Source organism: Mastomys coucha, unplaced genomic scaffold (genome assembly GCF_008632895.1).
Source record: "Mastomys coucha isolate ucsf_1 unplaced genomic scaffold, UCSF_Mcou_1 pScaffold16, whole genome shotgun sequence".
Classification (NCBI taxonomy): Eukaryota; Metazoa; Chordata; class Mammalia; order Rodentia; family Muridae; genus Mastomys; species Mastomys coucha.
This window is the reverse complement of record NW_022196898.1, coordinates 45767962-45782742: the sequence shown is the minus strand read 5'-3', so window position 1 is coordinate 45782742 and position 14781 is coordinate 45767962. Positions and strand designations below refer to the sequence as shown.

At 45.3% G+C, this 14781-nt stretch overlaps 1 protein-coding gene across 1 annotated transcript in view; it reads right to left on the bottom strand.

Moving 5' to 3' along the window:
* Notch2 (notch receptor 2) overlaps positions 1 to 14781 on the bottom strand; it is a 142163-nt gene that overhangs the window by 89994 nt on the left and 37388 nt on the right. The window lies entirely within an intron of this gene.

Here is a 14781-nt window from a genome sequence, read left to right as displayed (position 1 = left end):
CTCTCTCTCTCTCTCTCTCTCTCTCTCTCTCTCCCTCTCCCTCCCTCCCTGCCTCCCTCTCCCTCTCTCATACACACACACACACACACACACACACACAGTCACATCTGACACACAAAGACTACCAAACACTGCAAGGCAGGCATTTTTTCTACTATGTAAATCTGCTTCCTGGACAGCACATTTCTGCCTTTCTTGTACAAGTATTTCAGAAAATGTTAATCTTGATTCCCACATTAGCTGAATGCTTCCAAATTAAAAGTTTCCCACAGGAAAAAACCAACGAGGGAGCTGGGAGGCTGGGGCTTGTCTTCTGGAGCCCCACCTCGCTTGGTTCACAGGTGCTCAGGTTTTCCACCCCCTCATCTGAATAAAGCAATAAGCACACTGGTGCTAACACATCCAGAGTGAAGAGGCTGAGGCACGGCCTCACACCCACTCATTCACAGCAACTCTGTCGGAGGCTGGAGTAGGGAGGCGATGGGAACGCATGCTTTATTTACATGGGAACGTTGTGAGCGCCCTTATCTTGCAGTTGACAGTCTCAGCTCATTCATCAGAGCTCTGAGACCGAGCTGAGTGCCCAGGCTCTTCAGCAGCCTTGAACTGGGATACACAGTGCTGAGGCTTGTGTCCTTGCTGTAGCAGAAGATGGCTTTTTCCTATGTCTTTCTGTACATAATCAGTCCTTTACCATATGCCCTGGACCCTGAAAAAAATATTCAAATGTGACTAAAACACCACAGACCGGCTCTCATCAGATGAGTTCACAGAAAGCACCTTCAGCATAACAGACAAACTGTGTGCGAGAAGAGGCCTGCTCTCTGCTGTGCTGTGGAAGCATGCAAGGATCTGTAATCCTGACAAGCACCCCTTACACCACTAAGCTGTACTTGTCCACACTTGAATGTATATCAGATACTGTTAAGATTAACCTAGCAGTCTACTTGGGTGACTTCTACATTACTGCCGATGGAGGTAGACCTTGCTTGTGCTTTGGCTCAAGCACTGTGCACCATTCCCAAGCCCTGGGAATGTTCCTGAATTCCTAGTAGACTTTGACCTGGTGCATTGTGTTGAAACAACAGTTTCAATGTAGCTTTCCTTCATGCACTGTCCTTTCTCTGTACTCAGCTTCCTCCAGCTCAAACATGCATGCTACAATTCAACACATCTTCTGCCAGACCTGTGCACACGCCAGTCACAGAGCTCCACTGTCTTCACCCTCTGTCACGACCATGCCCTAAAATTCCTCCAAGCCTCTGCCTAAACGTGATTTCCTGCTGGACACCCCCATGCTGCCTATAAGCACACTGGGGAGGCTCAGGCAATAAGACCCTGTCCCTACCCCCAAAAAGGAGAGGAGGAGGGGAAGCTACAGGAAGGAGAAGAAAGGGGAAGGGGGAGGAGAGAAAGGGAAAGAGAAGGCTTGGAAGGGACATCCCCACTTTATGTTCCCATAAATCTGACACAGTGCATTAACCTTTACTACAATTATTTATTTTCTCTAATAGACAAGAATGATTCTCGACTATATCCTATGTGCCAAACATAGTGACTAGCATATGGAAGTCATTCAGCTGTTCAGTGCTCACATGCTTAACAGATGCCAAAGGGCAAGATGCAAGGGTCCACATAATCTTTACAACGTAAAGACTCCAGACTTCAATTACACTAGAAGTTTGGGAACCATTGAGTTGAGCTATTTACCTAAAGGATCTTTAAGCTAATTAAGATTCTTGATACACAAAGCACCTACCTCTTAACCTTCGTAAACCAAAGACTTTTCAAAGCTGTCTTACCCCATATGGCATAGATTTTTCTTTAAATCACATTTTCCTAAGAACATATATAAAGTTACTCAGCTTTCATCGTGCAGGTCTGCTGTACACAAACCCTCTGCCTGTCACATACAGCAGAGACTGCAGTGCCTATGTAAGTGGCTCACGCTGCATTGCTGTGCCCAGAAGTAGGCACCAGCATGCACCAGCTCTGCCAGACCTACCTGCACACCTCTCAAGATGCTTTTAAGAGCCAACATGATTATTTAAACCACCCCTGTCACAACACCCAACCCCAAAACTCATCCACACAAATGATAACTTTTACACCAACTAACATTTATTACTTCGATGGTAATGAGAACAATTATTTGCCAAAGAAAAATGTGTGATGTTCACTTCTTTGAATGATGTCCCTCACTGACTTAGTAGAAACTCTGGCTGCAACTAGTGCACACCGTCTCAGCTAGAGATGGCACAGACCAGAAGCGGGCGGCAGAGGAATCAAGGGTAGTTCACTGCTGTGATCCCAGCTCCTCAGCTTCAAGTACGTTAAAACAAGAACAAACACCAGAAACAGCGGCTCTTCTGGCATCTGCACTTCTCCTGGGAAAACAGGAAGCTCTCCAATGTCTCCTGAGCCCTAAGGTGGGCTGGCACACTCCACCATCGATGTTTGGATCATCAGCTCAGGAACTGTCACCGGTGGCATTTAAAATGGGCATAAAGCGACACAGAACTGTCAGCTTGACTCTTGGCCTAAAAGAGGAGCTCTCTAGCATTTTAGGGAAGTCTGTTGGCACTTGCTCTGAGGGCAGGACACCACTGACACCGTAAAGGCTTCCAGTTTGGTAAACTCTTGGTCACTGCAAATAAAGCCGTTTCTGCTAAAGATAATACTCAGTTGATAGAACCCTTGAGCCCCATGTGTGAGGCCCTAGGTTTAACTCCCAAGGCCAGAGCAAAAGAAAGAGAAGGAGAAAAATACAACAGGGTTATAGAAACCAGGCCACTTGAGAAGCAGTTACTAGGAAGTATGTTTAATTTCAGAAAGACAGCCCAACGCCACACCATCTGTATAGAGAAAATGGAATACAAAGACAGGGAGCGTAGCTCAGGGGTAGAGCATTTGACAAGGGCTGCCAACACCAAAATACACACACACACACACACACACACACACACACACACACACACAATGGCCATTTACAAAGTAACTATGGTTCCTAATCCTAATGTGGCATCTATTGACCACTACTCCTCTTAAAAACAGGGCCACGGCCTAATGGGGGGGAAGAGATATGAATTATTGGGAGTAAAAATTATCTGAGACTTTATAGTAGCTTTTCATACTACAGAAACTAGACATAAAACAGACATGCTGAACTTATCACTCCACTGTGCCCAAAGCAAAGGCAATGGCAAGTGAAGAGACATTTTTAGGGACAGAGCGATAAGCAGAGCAAAGCCTGAGCTGTAGTGGCCCAGGATGAATCTACGCTTCCAGTTAGAGCCCAAGTACAATCTCCCACGTGTAAGCAGTCAGTCTACAGCGGAAACTGTGACACACGCCACAAACGGTGTGCCACAAATGGTGTAGACACCATTTCTGGAGAGGTGCGTCACTGACTAGACACGCGGGCAGAACCACTGCAGACGGACCTACACTCTCCTCAGCGCACCACTGAAAACACTGTGGCCTTCAAGTCGGTTCTTCAGGAGACTCCGAGGGATGGGTGCACTCACAAGTGCACGCACGTGTGTGTAGACACGCACATCCAAGTCTGTCACGTATAAAATAAACATGTGTAAATGTACATAACCATGTGTGTCTAAGATTGTGACTTTTTGTCTATCTGAATGAATATTAAAGTGTAATTAGCACATGGTCTTGCCACAGGCTTCAGGACGGCCACAGATCTTTCTGGTAAAGTTGCTGACCCACAGCCCTTTCCTCAGACTAGCCTTGGCTCTGCTGCTGGACATGTTATCTTGAACAAATCACTTTACCTGTCTGATCCTCGGTCTTCCTTGTGATAAAAATAAGATGCTTGGTTCTGGACAGATGGCTCAGTGGTTATGAGCACTTGCTGCTCTTGCAGAGGACCAGAATTCAGTTCCTGGCACTCACCTGGCAGCTCACAACCCTCTGTAAGGCTGCCTCCAGGGAATCGGATGCCCTCTTCTGGCCTTCCAAGAGCCCCAAGCACACATGTGGAGTACATTCACACATGCAGGCAAAGCACTCTGATACATAACATAAAAATAAACCTTTTCTAAAAGTAAGATGCTGGACCAAACTATCTCCAACAGTTGCTTTGAAATTGTACAGGTTCCTCAGTTCAGTTTACAGCTCTGGAGTTCCAGGGACACACACCTCACTGAGAGCTATGATCTCCACATTGTTTGGATTCACTGGGCTTTAAAAAATTAAAATGCCTATTCTTTCAAACTGTTCCACAAAAACCTAAATTTTTTGTTTTTAAGTTCTGCTTCCATGATAATATATATGTTTATCCACATCAGTTCTTTTTTTTTTTTTTGGTTTTTCGAGACAGGGATTCTCTGTGTAGCCCCAGCTGTCCTGGAACTCACTCTGTAGACCAGGCTGGCCTTGAACTCAGAAATCCGCCTGCCTCTGCCTCCCAAGTGCTGGGATTAAAGGTGTGCGCCACCATCGCCTGGCCACATCAGTTCTTAAAGGGTTGCTACCATGAAGAAAAAAGAAGATAAGATGTCCAGCTTTCCTAATGAGGTCAAGAGAAATAACTGAATCCCTGTCTATATTCCAGTCAGCCATCTAACACAAAGTAATTCACTCCATTGTATTCTGCATCAGCTCGCCATATATAAATCACAATGAGTAGGAAAGACTCTAAGGTGCCTTTACCCTCCTCCTAAATGTGGTGACCTCAATAGTGACACTTAACTCCTTCAGCACCCTTTGACCCCAGGATGTAAGGATTCCTAGTCACACTTGTTAGGCAAGAATCACACCCTTCATGGAGCCTAACCATCCCTCCAAAGGGCCTGTGGATGCTTATGTAAATGAACTGTTGCTCAGGTCTCACTTTGAGCTAAGCCCTCACAGGAAACAAGGAGGCAGAGACCAAGAGAAACAGAACTAACAATGTATTCAAATAATAAGGGCACCAAGAGGAAATCCAGAGACCAAAGGACCTCTCTGTTCCCTTCCAGGCCTTAGCATGTTCCCCAAAGACCCATGGCAGTGTGGCAGCCTGCTTTCTTCAGCACAGAATGGCATGACGGTAGGCATCTCATGCCTTAAGTCACAGGAAACATTTTAATGGCTGACATGTGAGTGAGAGACAGTGGTCTGGGAAGAAACCCTAACAGGAAATCAAGACTTAGGTAAATCTGTGGAGGACCTTTCTCCTGAACTCATTTTCAGGCATCCCTTCAACTCAGCATGAAGGCCTCTCCTGCTCGCTCCGCAGATCTCAATGATGTTGTCATTAACTCCTATAAAACCTGAGGAGCCAGGTGTGGTGGTACAGGCCTTTAATCCCAGCAGAGGAACAGACCAGTGGATCTCTCCGTTCAAAGCCAGCTTATTCTACACAGTAAGTTCCAGGCAGGGTTAATGGACAGAGATCTTGTCTCCAAAACAAACCACCACCAGTACCAACTTAGAAGGACTATGTAAAGCTCATCACTGAGCTGTGTGCAGAGGCATCTTACGAACTCTGACAGTCAGTGCCAGTCTTTGCCTGGAAGGAAATGAGTCACTTTTCATTAGTAATCAAGGGCTGTCCAGTTTTAAGGAGTGACCTAGACATTCACAGGCATGAGTTTCGGCAATAAGAGACCAAGAGTCAGACACCACAAATATTATATACAAATAGGGCCATGGCAGAAAAATGAGACTCAAGGAGGTTCTTTGGGTACTCCTCAGAATGACTAAGGTTTCAAAGGGCCAAGCTGCCCAATGAAGAAATCCCTCAAGGAGATGTGCCTGACTTGCACAAGCACCAGGGTTTCACAATCTTAAAGGGCCAGGAGGTTGAGGTACGAAGACACTGCCAAGGTCTAGGCAAGAAAATCATAACCACTGTCAAATGTTTTCCACACTGAGCAGGCAGCCTGGTCTATTCTGGATAATTGGGGGTTTGGATATGTACTATATAATTAGAGGAAACAAGCAGTAAAGGACATGAGCTAATTTGGGGTAACCGAAGACTTGGCTAACAGATACCCACTCACTCCGGATCCCTAAAATGAATTGAACCTGGCCAATGAGATGCGGGGCAGGAGACATGACTGAGATACCTGGCCTCTCGGCTAACAGAGAGAACTGTGTAGCCCATGCGGAACGCCCAGGCGCTGTCTCTGCTCTTATTTCACTCCCTCTACACAAACCCATTCTTTTTCTTGGCTTCCAAGATTCTCGAACTCTGAGTTTCTTGCCTATTGCAGCCACAAGCTACCTAGCTACTCTGTCTAGCAACACATGAATCAGAAAGTCCAGGGAAAGAAGGTAATTGCTGCCAGCTGCCCTCTCTTCCTGTGCCTGGGCCCTTTCCCCAGCCTCTCATGCTGGGCATTCCACTTCCACACACTCATTGCTAACATGTGCTGTAGGGATATTTCTCCAAACCACGTAACTGTCGCTTGAAACCCGACTGATCCACATACTGGCTCAGTAAAACATTACATGAACTAGAATTTAGACAGAAAAAGCAATCAAGATGGAGACATATTTGGGGCTTTTGGGTCTATTCAGACGACCCAGCAGAAGGGAAGCCTCTGGCATGTATGGCGACAGTCCTCCAAGTCCTTGCCATCCTATGGGGGACATGGCGTGTTCGTGTTCGATAAAACAGTCTGTGGTTGCCTTGTGTGACAGAGATACTGAGAAGTGCGAGCAGTCAAGCAGAGGAAGCACCTCTGTGGAACAGGAGACTGGAATTAAAGGCTCTGGTACCACTCAGAGTCCAAGGCAGGCGATATTCTCGTGAACTTTCTCTTCCTACATGAGGGGAAGTGGGTGGAAGGCTGCGATTCCGTAGCTCTTCTTTCCTAAAGTCCTTCTCATAAAGACCATGTGGGCTACTTCTGAAAGGAGCATATTAAACAGAAGCTATGGCACCAGAAGGGGAAGCCTGATGTTCCTCCCCCAGGACCTTAGACCCAGATGACTGCCTGCATCAGGGAGGTCACTAAAAGTAAACAAATAAGACGTAAAAAGTGTAGTAAAATTGAAGAGAAATATTAATTTACCTTGCATTTCAGTTGGATATAAAATAGAACTCAAATTATACAAAAACATGGAAACAACAGTCTCCTAATACATGAGCACATGCACACACACTCATTCATGGATATGTGTGCATGCAACAAGGGGAGATGAGACACTCGGCTTCTTTCCTGGGAATTCCAACCCCTGAGCACTGAGGAAAGGGTCTATCATGCCCACATATTTATGCTATTTTATCAAAAATAAGCTTGGAAATCTCTGCATAATTTTATTTCCATTCAACTTTGATTAAGGACAAATACAGGCAAACCTAAAATGAAGAATTTAATTAAGCCTCTCTAGAAGAGAAATATTTCTCATTCTGCTCCCCAGGGAAGAGAAGTGGGGGGGGATGCAGAATTCCTACATGAAGTGATGGTGCTGACAGGCTACAATTGAACAATGAACAACTTTACACAGGATTATGGTTAACCTGGAGGCTGTGTTCAAAGAAGCTGAGCTAAATTCCAATCTATTAATGCCAGCTTTGTGAGCCAAAATTAATTGATTTAGTTTATTGGCAGCTACCCAAGACAGGCAGAGGGATTCAAGCAGAGCCTCCGATGGCCTTCCACTTCCCTAAAGCATAGAGAGGACCTGGAAAGTGCATGGGGACTCTCTCACTATGTGCTGACAAGAAACTGTGGTCAAGACTCTAATGAAAGACTCTTCCGACACACTCACAGCTTAAAGGACTCTCAAAGGACCACGTGAATAAGACTCGCTTCGGAACGGCAGGTACAGCCTTGATGGGCACATCAGTGTGCATAGGGAATTCATGTGCAAGCACCAAGTGCCATGCTTAACAAGTAGTTCTGTGTTGGCAGCAACATCCCAGAAGCCACTGGGCTTCACCGTCTCAGTGTCACGGCTGTATAAAACTGTTCTGGACCTGCCAGTCCCAGTCAGGAAATGGGGAGGTTCAAGGGGTTTTGTTTGTTTTTGTTTTCTCTACTGAAAAGCTCAGTCACAAACAATACTTTCCATCCCCCATTCCACTGCCTTTCTCTTATATTTCATCTGCATCAAAAGCACCACTAGTAGAGGCTCACCAATGTAACCTAGGCTAGCTAAAAGACAGTAATAAATGGTTAAGTGAGATGCTGAGGCCTACCAAAAACCACTATTTCTACTTTCAAATCAGGCACTGAAAGGCCAGAAAATAGGCACAGCAGATAAAGGTGCTTGCTGCCAAACCTGACAACCTGAGCTGAGGCCCTGGGATCCACATGATGGGAAAGAACTGGCTCCTGCAAGTTGTGCTCTGACCTCAGTGTACACGACACACACAGCACATGCATGCCCACACATAAAAATGAGTAAGCAAATACATACATTTTAATTAATAAAAGCAGGGATTTAATCATATCTAGTAGTCATATATTTTCAAATGTTTCACACTTCCTTCCAGGGCAGTTTTGTTTGAGCTTTCAGTTTTATATACAATTTGGTCCCATTTTATTGATAGGTAAACTGAGACAAATGACAGCACACTTTTCAAGAGCTCATCTTGAATCAGTTAAAAAAGAAAGTTTTAAGATCTTGGGCAAATTATCTAAACTCTCTGAGAATCCATACACTGACTGGTAAAGCAAGAATTTAACATGCATTTCATATAAACAGCTAAACTGATGGCAGAGCTTGGTCCAGAACAACAGTCAGCTGGCACTGAGCCACTACACGGCCAAAGTTCTGATTGCTAGCAGGAAGTAGGCTCAGACTCGAGTCTACCTGGCATAGAAACCCATGTTCTCTGCGTGTTACCAGACGGGACTCTTCCAAGACTTAATCCACTCACAAGCGCCAGGCTGAGCCACACTGGAGCCTGAGACAAAGGCGATAATGGGTATTGCTAACCTCCTCGTTTAGACTGTTAGGATTTTTCACCATCTTTTGCACTGACTTTGATAGTTTGAACTGGGTGAGTTTTCAGGCAGTGCCCTGAACTTCCACACCTGAGGCTGTGGCTCTCCCCAATCACCGTAGCCCCAGCTCGCTCGGAACAGACCATACTAGATTCAGTTATTTCCTGCCTGACTTTATTTCCCGCCTGATCTCACAACAGCCCTGCAGGGCAGCTCGGGACTGCTATAAGTCATCTCGTTGACTGGTAACAGTTGGGTGACTCTCCAAAGAAGAAAGTAGTAATATAACAATATCAATTAACTGCAAATAGCACCAGGGACTTGAGCAGTGCATGTGGCGTTGCCTGTGGTACACACAGGCAGACAGCAGTAAGTCACTCTTTGGTTTTTCAAGATGTGTTTATTTTTACTTTATTGGGGTGGGGGGTGTGTTTTGCTTCTCTGTATCTGTGTAGCACCTGCAAGCCTGGTAGCCTCAGAGACCTGAGATGGCTTCAGGTCCCCTAGAACTGGAGTTACAGATAGTTGAGAGCCACCATGTGGGTACTTGAAACCAAACTTGAGTCCTCTGCAAAGCAGCTGTGCTTCTAACCACTGAGCCACCGCTCCGCCTGTACAATCAGTAACTCTCCAAGTTAGTCATTCTTAACCACCACTCTAAGAAAAAGAAAAGAAACCTTACCTAACTGAAAAGTTTTAAATAAGCCAAAGATACCACTCTTCATTTAATGTCTGAAAGATGCTAAAAAGAGGGTATAGAAAAAAAATGAAGACACTACAGAAGTATGGCTGATTCTGCTATCGCCTTCCAGAACCTACGCATACATGATGTTCTGGTAACGAGGGCACCCAACATGAAGGAACCGAGCTGGCAGGGCCAGCCTAGCAGCGGTTGGCCAGTGGACAGTCTGCTCCATGCCTCTGATCCTCAGCTCCCCTTCAGAGCAGTGCATGCACCCAGGAGAAGGTGATGAAAGAGACTAATGCTGAGCTGCCCACAATGGCACACACCCTTCTGAGACCACCACCATGGCACAGCACTAGGCTTGGGCCTCCGTGGAGAGCTGAGTCCTGGGGGACTCCAGCTCCTCTGATCTCCGTTATGATACGTAACTGTGTTAGGAGGACAATGAAGGCAACCCGCCCAGTTTTCTTGGATGGATTTCAGATGCCTGGACCACCAACATCACTCCTAATCCTGGCAAGGAAAATACTTAGTTGCTAATGTTTACTGCAGCTAGCAACAAGGTTTGGATAAAATGTGATACAGCTTGTATTTTATAACATTTTGCATCCATCATCATGCACTTAAAAATGTAATTTTTAGATACAAACTAGAGTTTCCCAGGAGCAAGCAGCCATCCTCAGGAACCTCTGCAACTGTGTGGCTTTGCACGTGCCTTTTCCTCTCTTTTCCAATACTGTGCTAGGCACCTCATTCACGGCAGGATCCACAGCAGGCGATGGTGAAGGACCCTTCACGATTCCAATCTGCACCCTTACGAACAGCAGCAATCACATCAGAGCAACTTTCTTGTTCATAACAATTATCAAGTCAAGATGAAGTATTAAAAGCACTAGAGAAAACTACAAGGACCACAGGACTTGAGAGGGTACAGAGGCAAAGTGAGAGTCCGACAGTTAGCTGCTCTCCCTCTGCAGGCTACTCCACATGCAGTTCATGCAGCGCTACAGAAAAAGGCAATTGGCAGTGGACGTCTAACAGAGTCAGGGTAGGGGCACCAGGAGCCATGGCGATAAATGGAATTTGAAAGGCAAAACTTTAGAAAAGACAGAGACCTGAAAGGAGGAGCCCAAAGTCTGAACACTACTCTGTGTAAATACTTCCCCTTCAATGGCTTCTGACTGTGCTGAAGATGAGAATAGGAGACCCAAGAGGAGGAGTTGGATGGCTTCAAAGACTGGACAGTTAGTTCCTCTTTAGAACTCAAATCTGCCAGAATAGAGGGGCTAGATAAAAACATCCCAGGCTTTGTCAGCCCTCACACTTCACAGCAGTCCTCTGGAGGGTCACATCTTGGCCATGTGAGCCATCTGCCAGCACGAAGGGTGAGACAGAAGCAAATCCACATAACATAGCCTCAATGGGATCAAAGTGATCCATCAGGGATGGAACAGACCCACTCCCACGGAGCTCTATTGGGATAAATACTCCAAATGCAGTATCCAGTGTCCAGACAGTGATTTAAAAGAGTGAAGGAAAGCAAAATTGAGCCAAAAGTGAAGACAAGGAACAGCAGGCAGAAGTGTAACCACTGGTCCCCTAGACGGTATATAACAGAGGATAAATATGTCCTTAGAGAAAACATCATGAACTGGGTAACTCATGACCTCACCTTACACCCGGCATCCTAGCAAACATGAGCTGACCATGATTTAATCAAAATGGGATTTAAGGTGGTTTAAACTTGAAAGCTTGGAACAAACAACTTGAAAGTGATTAATTACATCCAAACTTAATTATATATTTACACCTCCCAGTAGGATAGGGAGAGAATAAAATGTCTTAACTTTTAAATAGTGAGAGGACTTTATTAAGAGCTGACAGCAACTATTTAGCAGCAGTAATTGAGTTTTATGCAAGATTGCACAGTTTCCCCATGCCTGGCATCACAATCTGACAGGGTCCTTGGGATCATCACAGTAAGAGGGGGGGAAAAAAAGAAGCAGCAGCAGCCACACAGTTGAGCTGTGCATAAAACCCATCTTTGAAAGTACTTACCCGCATCTGTCAATGTGATCTTATCAAGGGTTTCTATAATTTCTATAAACAATCATTAGGTTTCGGCTGAATCAGCAGCATAATGCCACCTTAACAGGTTCTGGGATACCTTCCACTGTAAAACAGCTTTCTCCCAATTCCCACCCTACCCCCTACAAAGGAACTTGGCCTCATTTCTGTTTCCTTAATCCACTAAGCAACCTCAGGGGGAAAAAAAAAAGACAATCACATGCCCTGCGAGTCTGGTGTAATTTTCATAATCCTCTAAGTGTTGGAATACTTACGTACTATGTTGTGAAAATATTTACTGAACAAACTGGAATACCTTGTCCCTCGGGTTGGGGGTGATGAAGGATGCTGAGCAGTGTCCTGAGTACACACCACTGTGACTTAAAACAATGCTAAGGAGCCAGAGAGGTTAGTGCAGCCCCTAGAGCAATGTGCTCAGCCTAGGCCATGGCTGCCACTCTCCTGGGGTCAGCCGTGCCCACGCCCCCTCCTGAGGACCCTGTGGACTTTAAGGGGAAAGAACTCCTCCCAGTCTTCTTACTGGTCTCCCAAAAGGATGGCTCTGCCAACTTGCTCCCTTACGCCTCCTTTTCCAAACTTACTTCCTTTGCTGTGTGACCCTGGCTGGCCTAGGTAAATCAGGTTGATCTTGGACCCACAAAGATCAGCCTTACCTGCCTGTCAAGTGCTGGGACAAACGGTATTCACCACAGCTAGTCCCAGGCTGCCACCACTTCCAGCATGCACGTCACTGTGCAGGGTTTCTTCCTGAAGCTGACTGCAACCATGCCTCCCTGGTCATGCTTCAAGTCTACGGCTAGCAACTGCCTCTCACTAAAAGTGAACTTCAGTGTCCTCTCCAGTGCTCAGACACTGTTCTGCCTGAAGCCTCCTCTCTCACATCAGACCATATTCAGACCAGCACTTATAACCTATGTTAAACTCCCCCTGCTAAGTCATTAGGTCCAATTCCATCCAACTAGCCTCTCCACCAGGCCAATGTTACACAAAGCAAGTAAAATTCCCAAGGGAAAATCAATCTTGTTAAGATAAACAGATAAGAGACGTGAAAATGATTGTATGTGCTAAAAATCTCTGTGTGTGGACCTTTTGATTCAAGGATCGTGTGTGGCTGTTTCCTCCCAATTGAAACGTTTACTCTGCAAAGGTAGGAGGGAGCTGGTAAGATGCAGCTAATGAAACTCAAAAAGCATAAGGGACCTGGAGGATTTGCAAAGCCCTGCTCCAGCATTACACAAATAACCACCAGCTGACAGGGAGAGCAGGCTCAGGCTCAGTGCCTGTGAGCTGTGTGCGTTAAGGCTCTCTAGATTCTGTCACCGTGCTAGTGACTGCCTGTGAGCTGTGTGCGTTAAGGCTCTCTAGATTCTGTCACCGTGCTAGTGGGCTTTCAGTGTGGCAGGTGGCCTTTGAGTTGCCTGTGCTCCAATAAGGAACCCCAGTGGACCAGCTAGACTTAGGTGGCATCAATTCTTGGTTCCACTTTCAGTGCCCCACTTGATATAAACAGGTGTCTGTTGACAGCTCCCTAAAACAGTGGTTCTCAAAACTATGGGTTGTGACCCCTTTGAGGTCAAACAACCCTTTCATTGGGGTCGCCTAAGGAAAACACAGATATTTACATTATGATTTATAACAGTAGCAAAATTACAGCTATGAAATGATTTTATGGTGGGGGTCACCACACATGAGGAACTGTATTAAAGGGTCATAGTATCAGGAAGGCCAAAACCCGCTGCTGTTGAAGAAGACACAGGACACTTTGCTCTGCAGTCTCTGCATAGCAGGCACCATGCTAGGTATTAGCTATGGAAAAATGTCCAGAGTCAGGTACTAAGAAGAGGCTCATCAGGTGATCACATTGTGCCAGCTAGGACCACCAGAGAGCTTAATATTAGAACAGAGTAAGCAACCACACAGCAGATGCTACAGAGAGACAAACTGTGGTAGCCAACTGAGGTACTGAACACCCTCCTTAGTATCTTCCACGTGGAGGAGAGTGCACCACATCAAGTTTGTTTTCCTGGCTAAAACCCAAGTGAGTAGCCACAATCAGTTATATAATCTTTCATTTCCGATGCTATCTTAATTCCAATCCAAACAAACTGATGTTAAAATTGACTGTCACCACAGTTTAAAATATTTTCACTTTGTTGAAGAAAACCGTTTCTGACAATCTGAAAATCTTATGAAATTAGAGTTAAGTGGATCCTAAGGTCAGAATGTGGGGGGAGTTGTCACAAGGACACAAGGAAAAGGGCCAGCAATTTTCTATCCCTGCATCTTATTTCCCTGGTGTAAAGAAAATGGGTATACCTTAGCACTAAAACTTTTGAGGTTAAAAAACAAACATGTGCCATCAGTAAGAGATGTAGCTTGGTTTGGTGGTGCCTGCCCTTAATCCAAGGACTCTGAGCAGAAGCAGATACACCTCTGTGAATCCAAAGCCAGCCTTGTCTACAAAGGGAGGTCTAGGCAGTTAGGCTACATAGTGAGACCCTGTCTTTAAGATAAGGAAACAATACATGAAAGAAATGGAAAAGAAAACTGTGTATGAAATTATCTCACAGTTTGTCTCAAACAAAAAAATTAGGCTAGACGAAATGATTGAAAAAAACAGAAGAGAAGTGTTCTTGAATCAAGAGGTATCTGAAGTTTCCAGGTCCAACGTCCTCCCACCCATGTGGCCCGCCACAGACCGGCCCCACCTCCATTCTACAAGCTCATGTATACACCCTGCTCCACAGTCTCGCCTTCAGAACTGGACTTTTTAGACAAGGGGATTAAAGTTTTCCAATGACTACTTTACCTTCACTTAGAGTGTATCTACTTGGTGTAACCTAAAGACATGATCATTTGAGGGAGAAAATGACTCTAAGGCTGTGTCTTATGAAGAAAAAAATAAAAGAAAAAGTACTCAATAGATATTTCTAGCCACTCACTAAAACCCTTTCACAATGATAAAGATAATGGCAGGAAAGTGACATACCTCAACCATTTCTCTAATAACCAGTCTGTCCTTCCATCCTCACCACCCACAAAAACTACATCAGATCTAAGAACCCGCAGCACTTCAGAAGCATTGAAAATTTAAAAAAAAAAAAA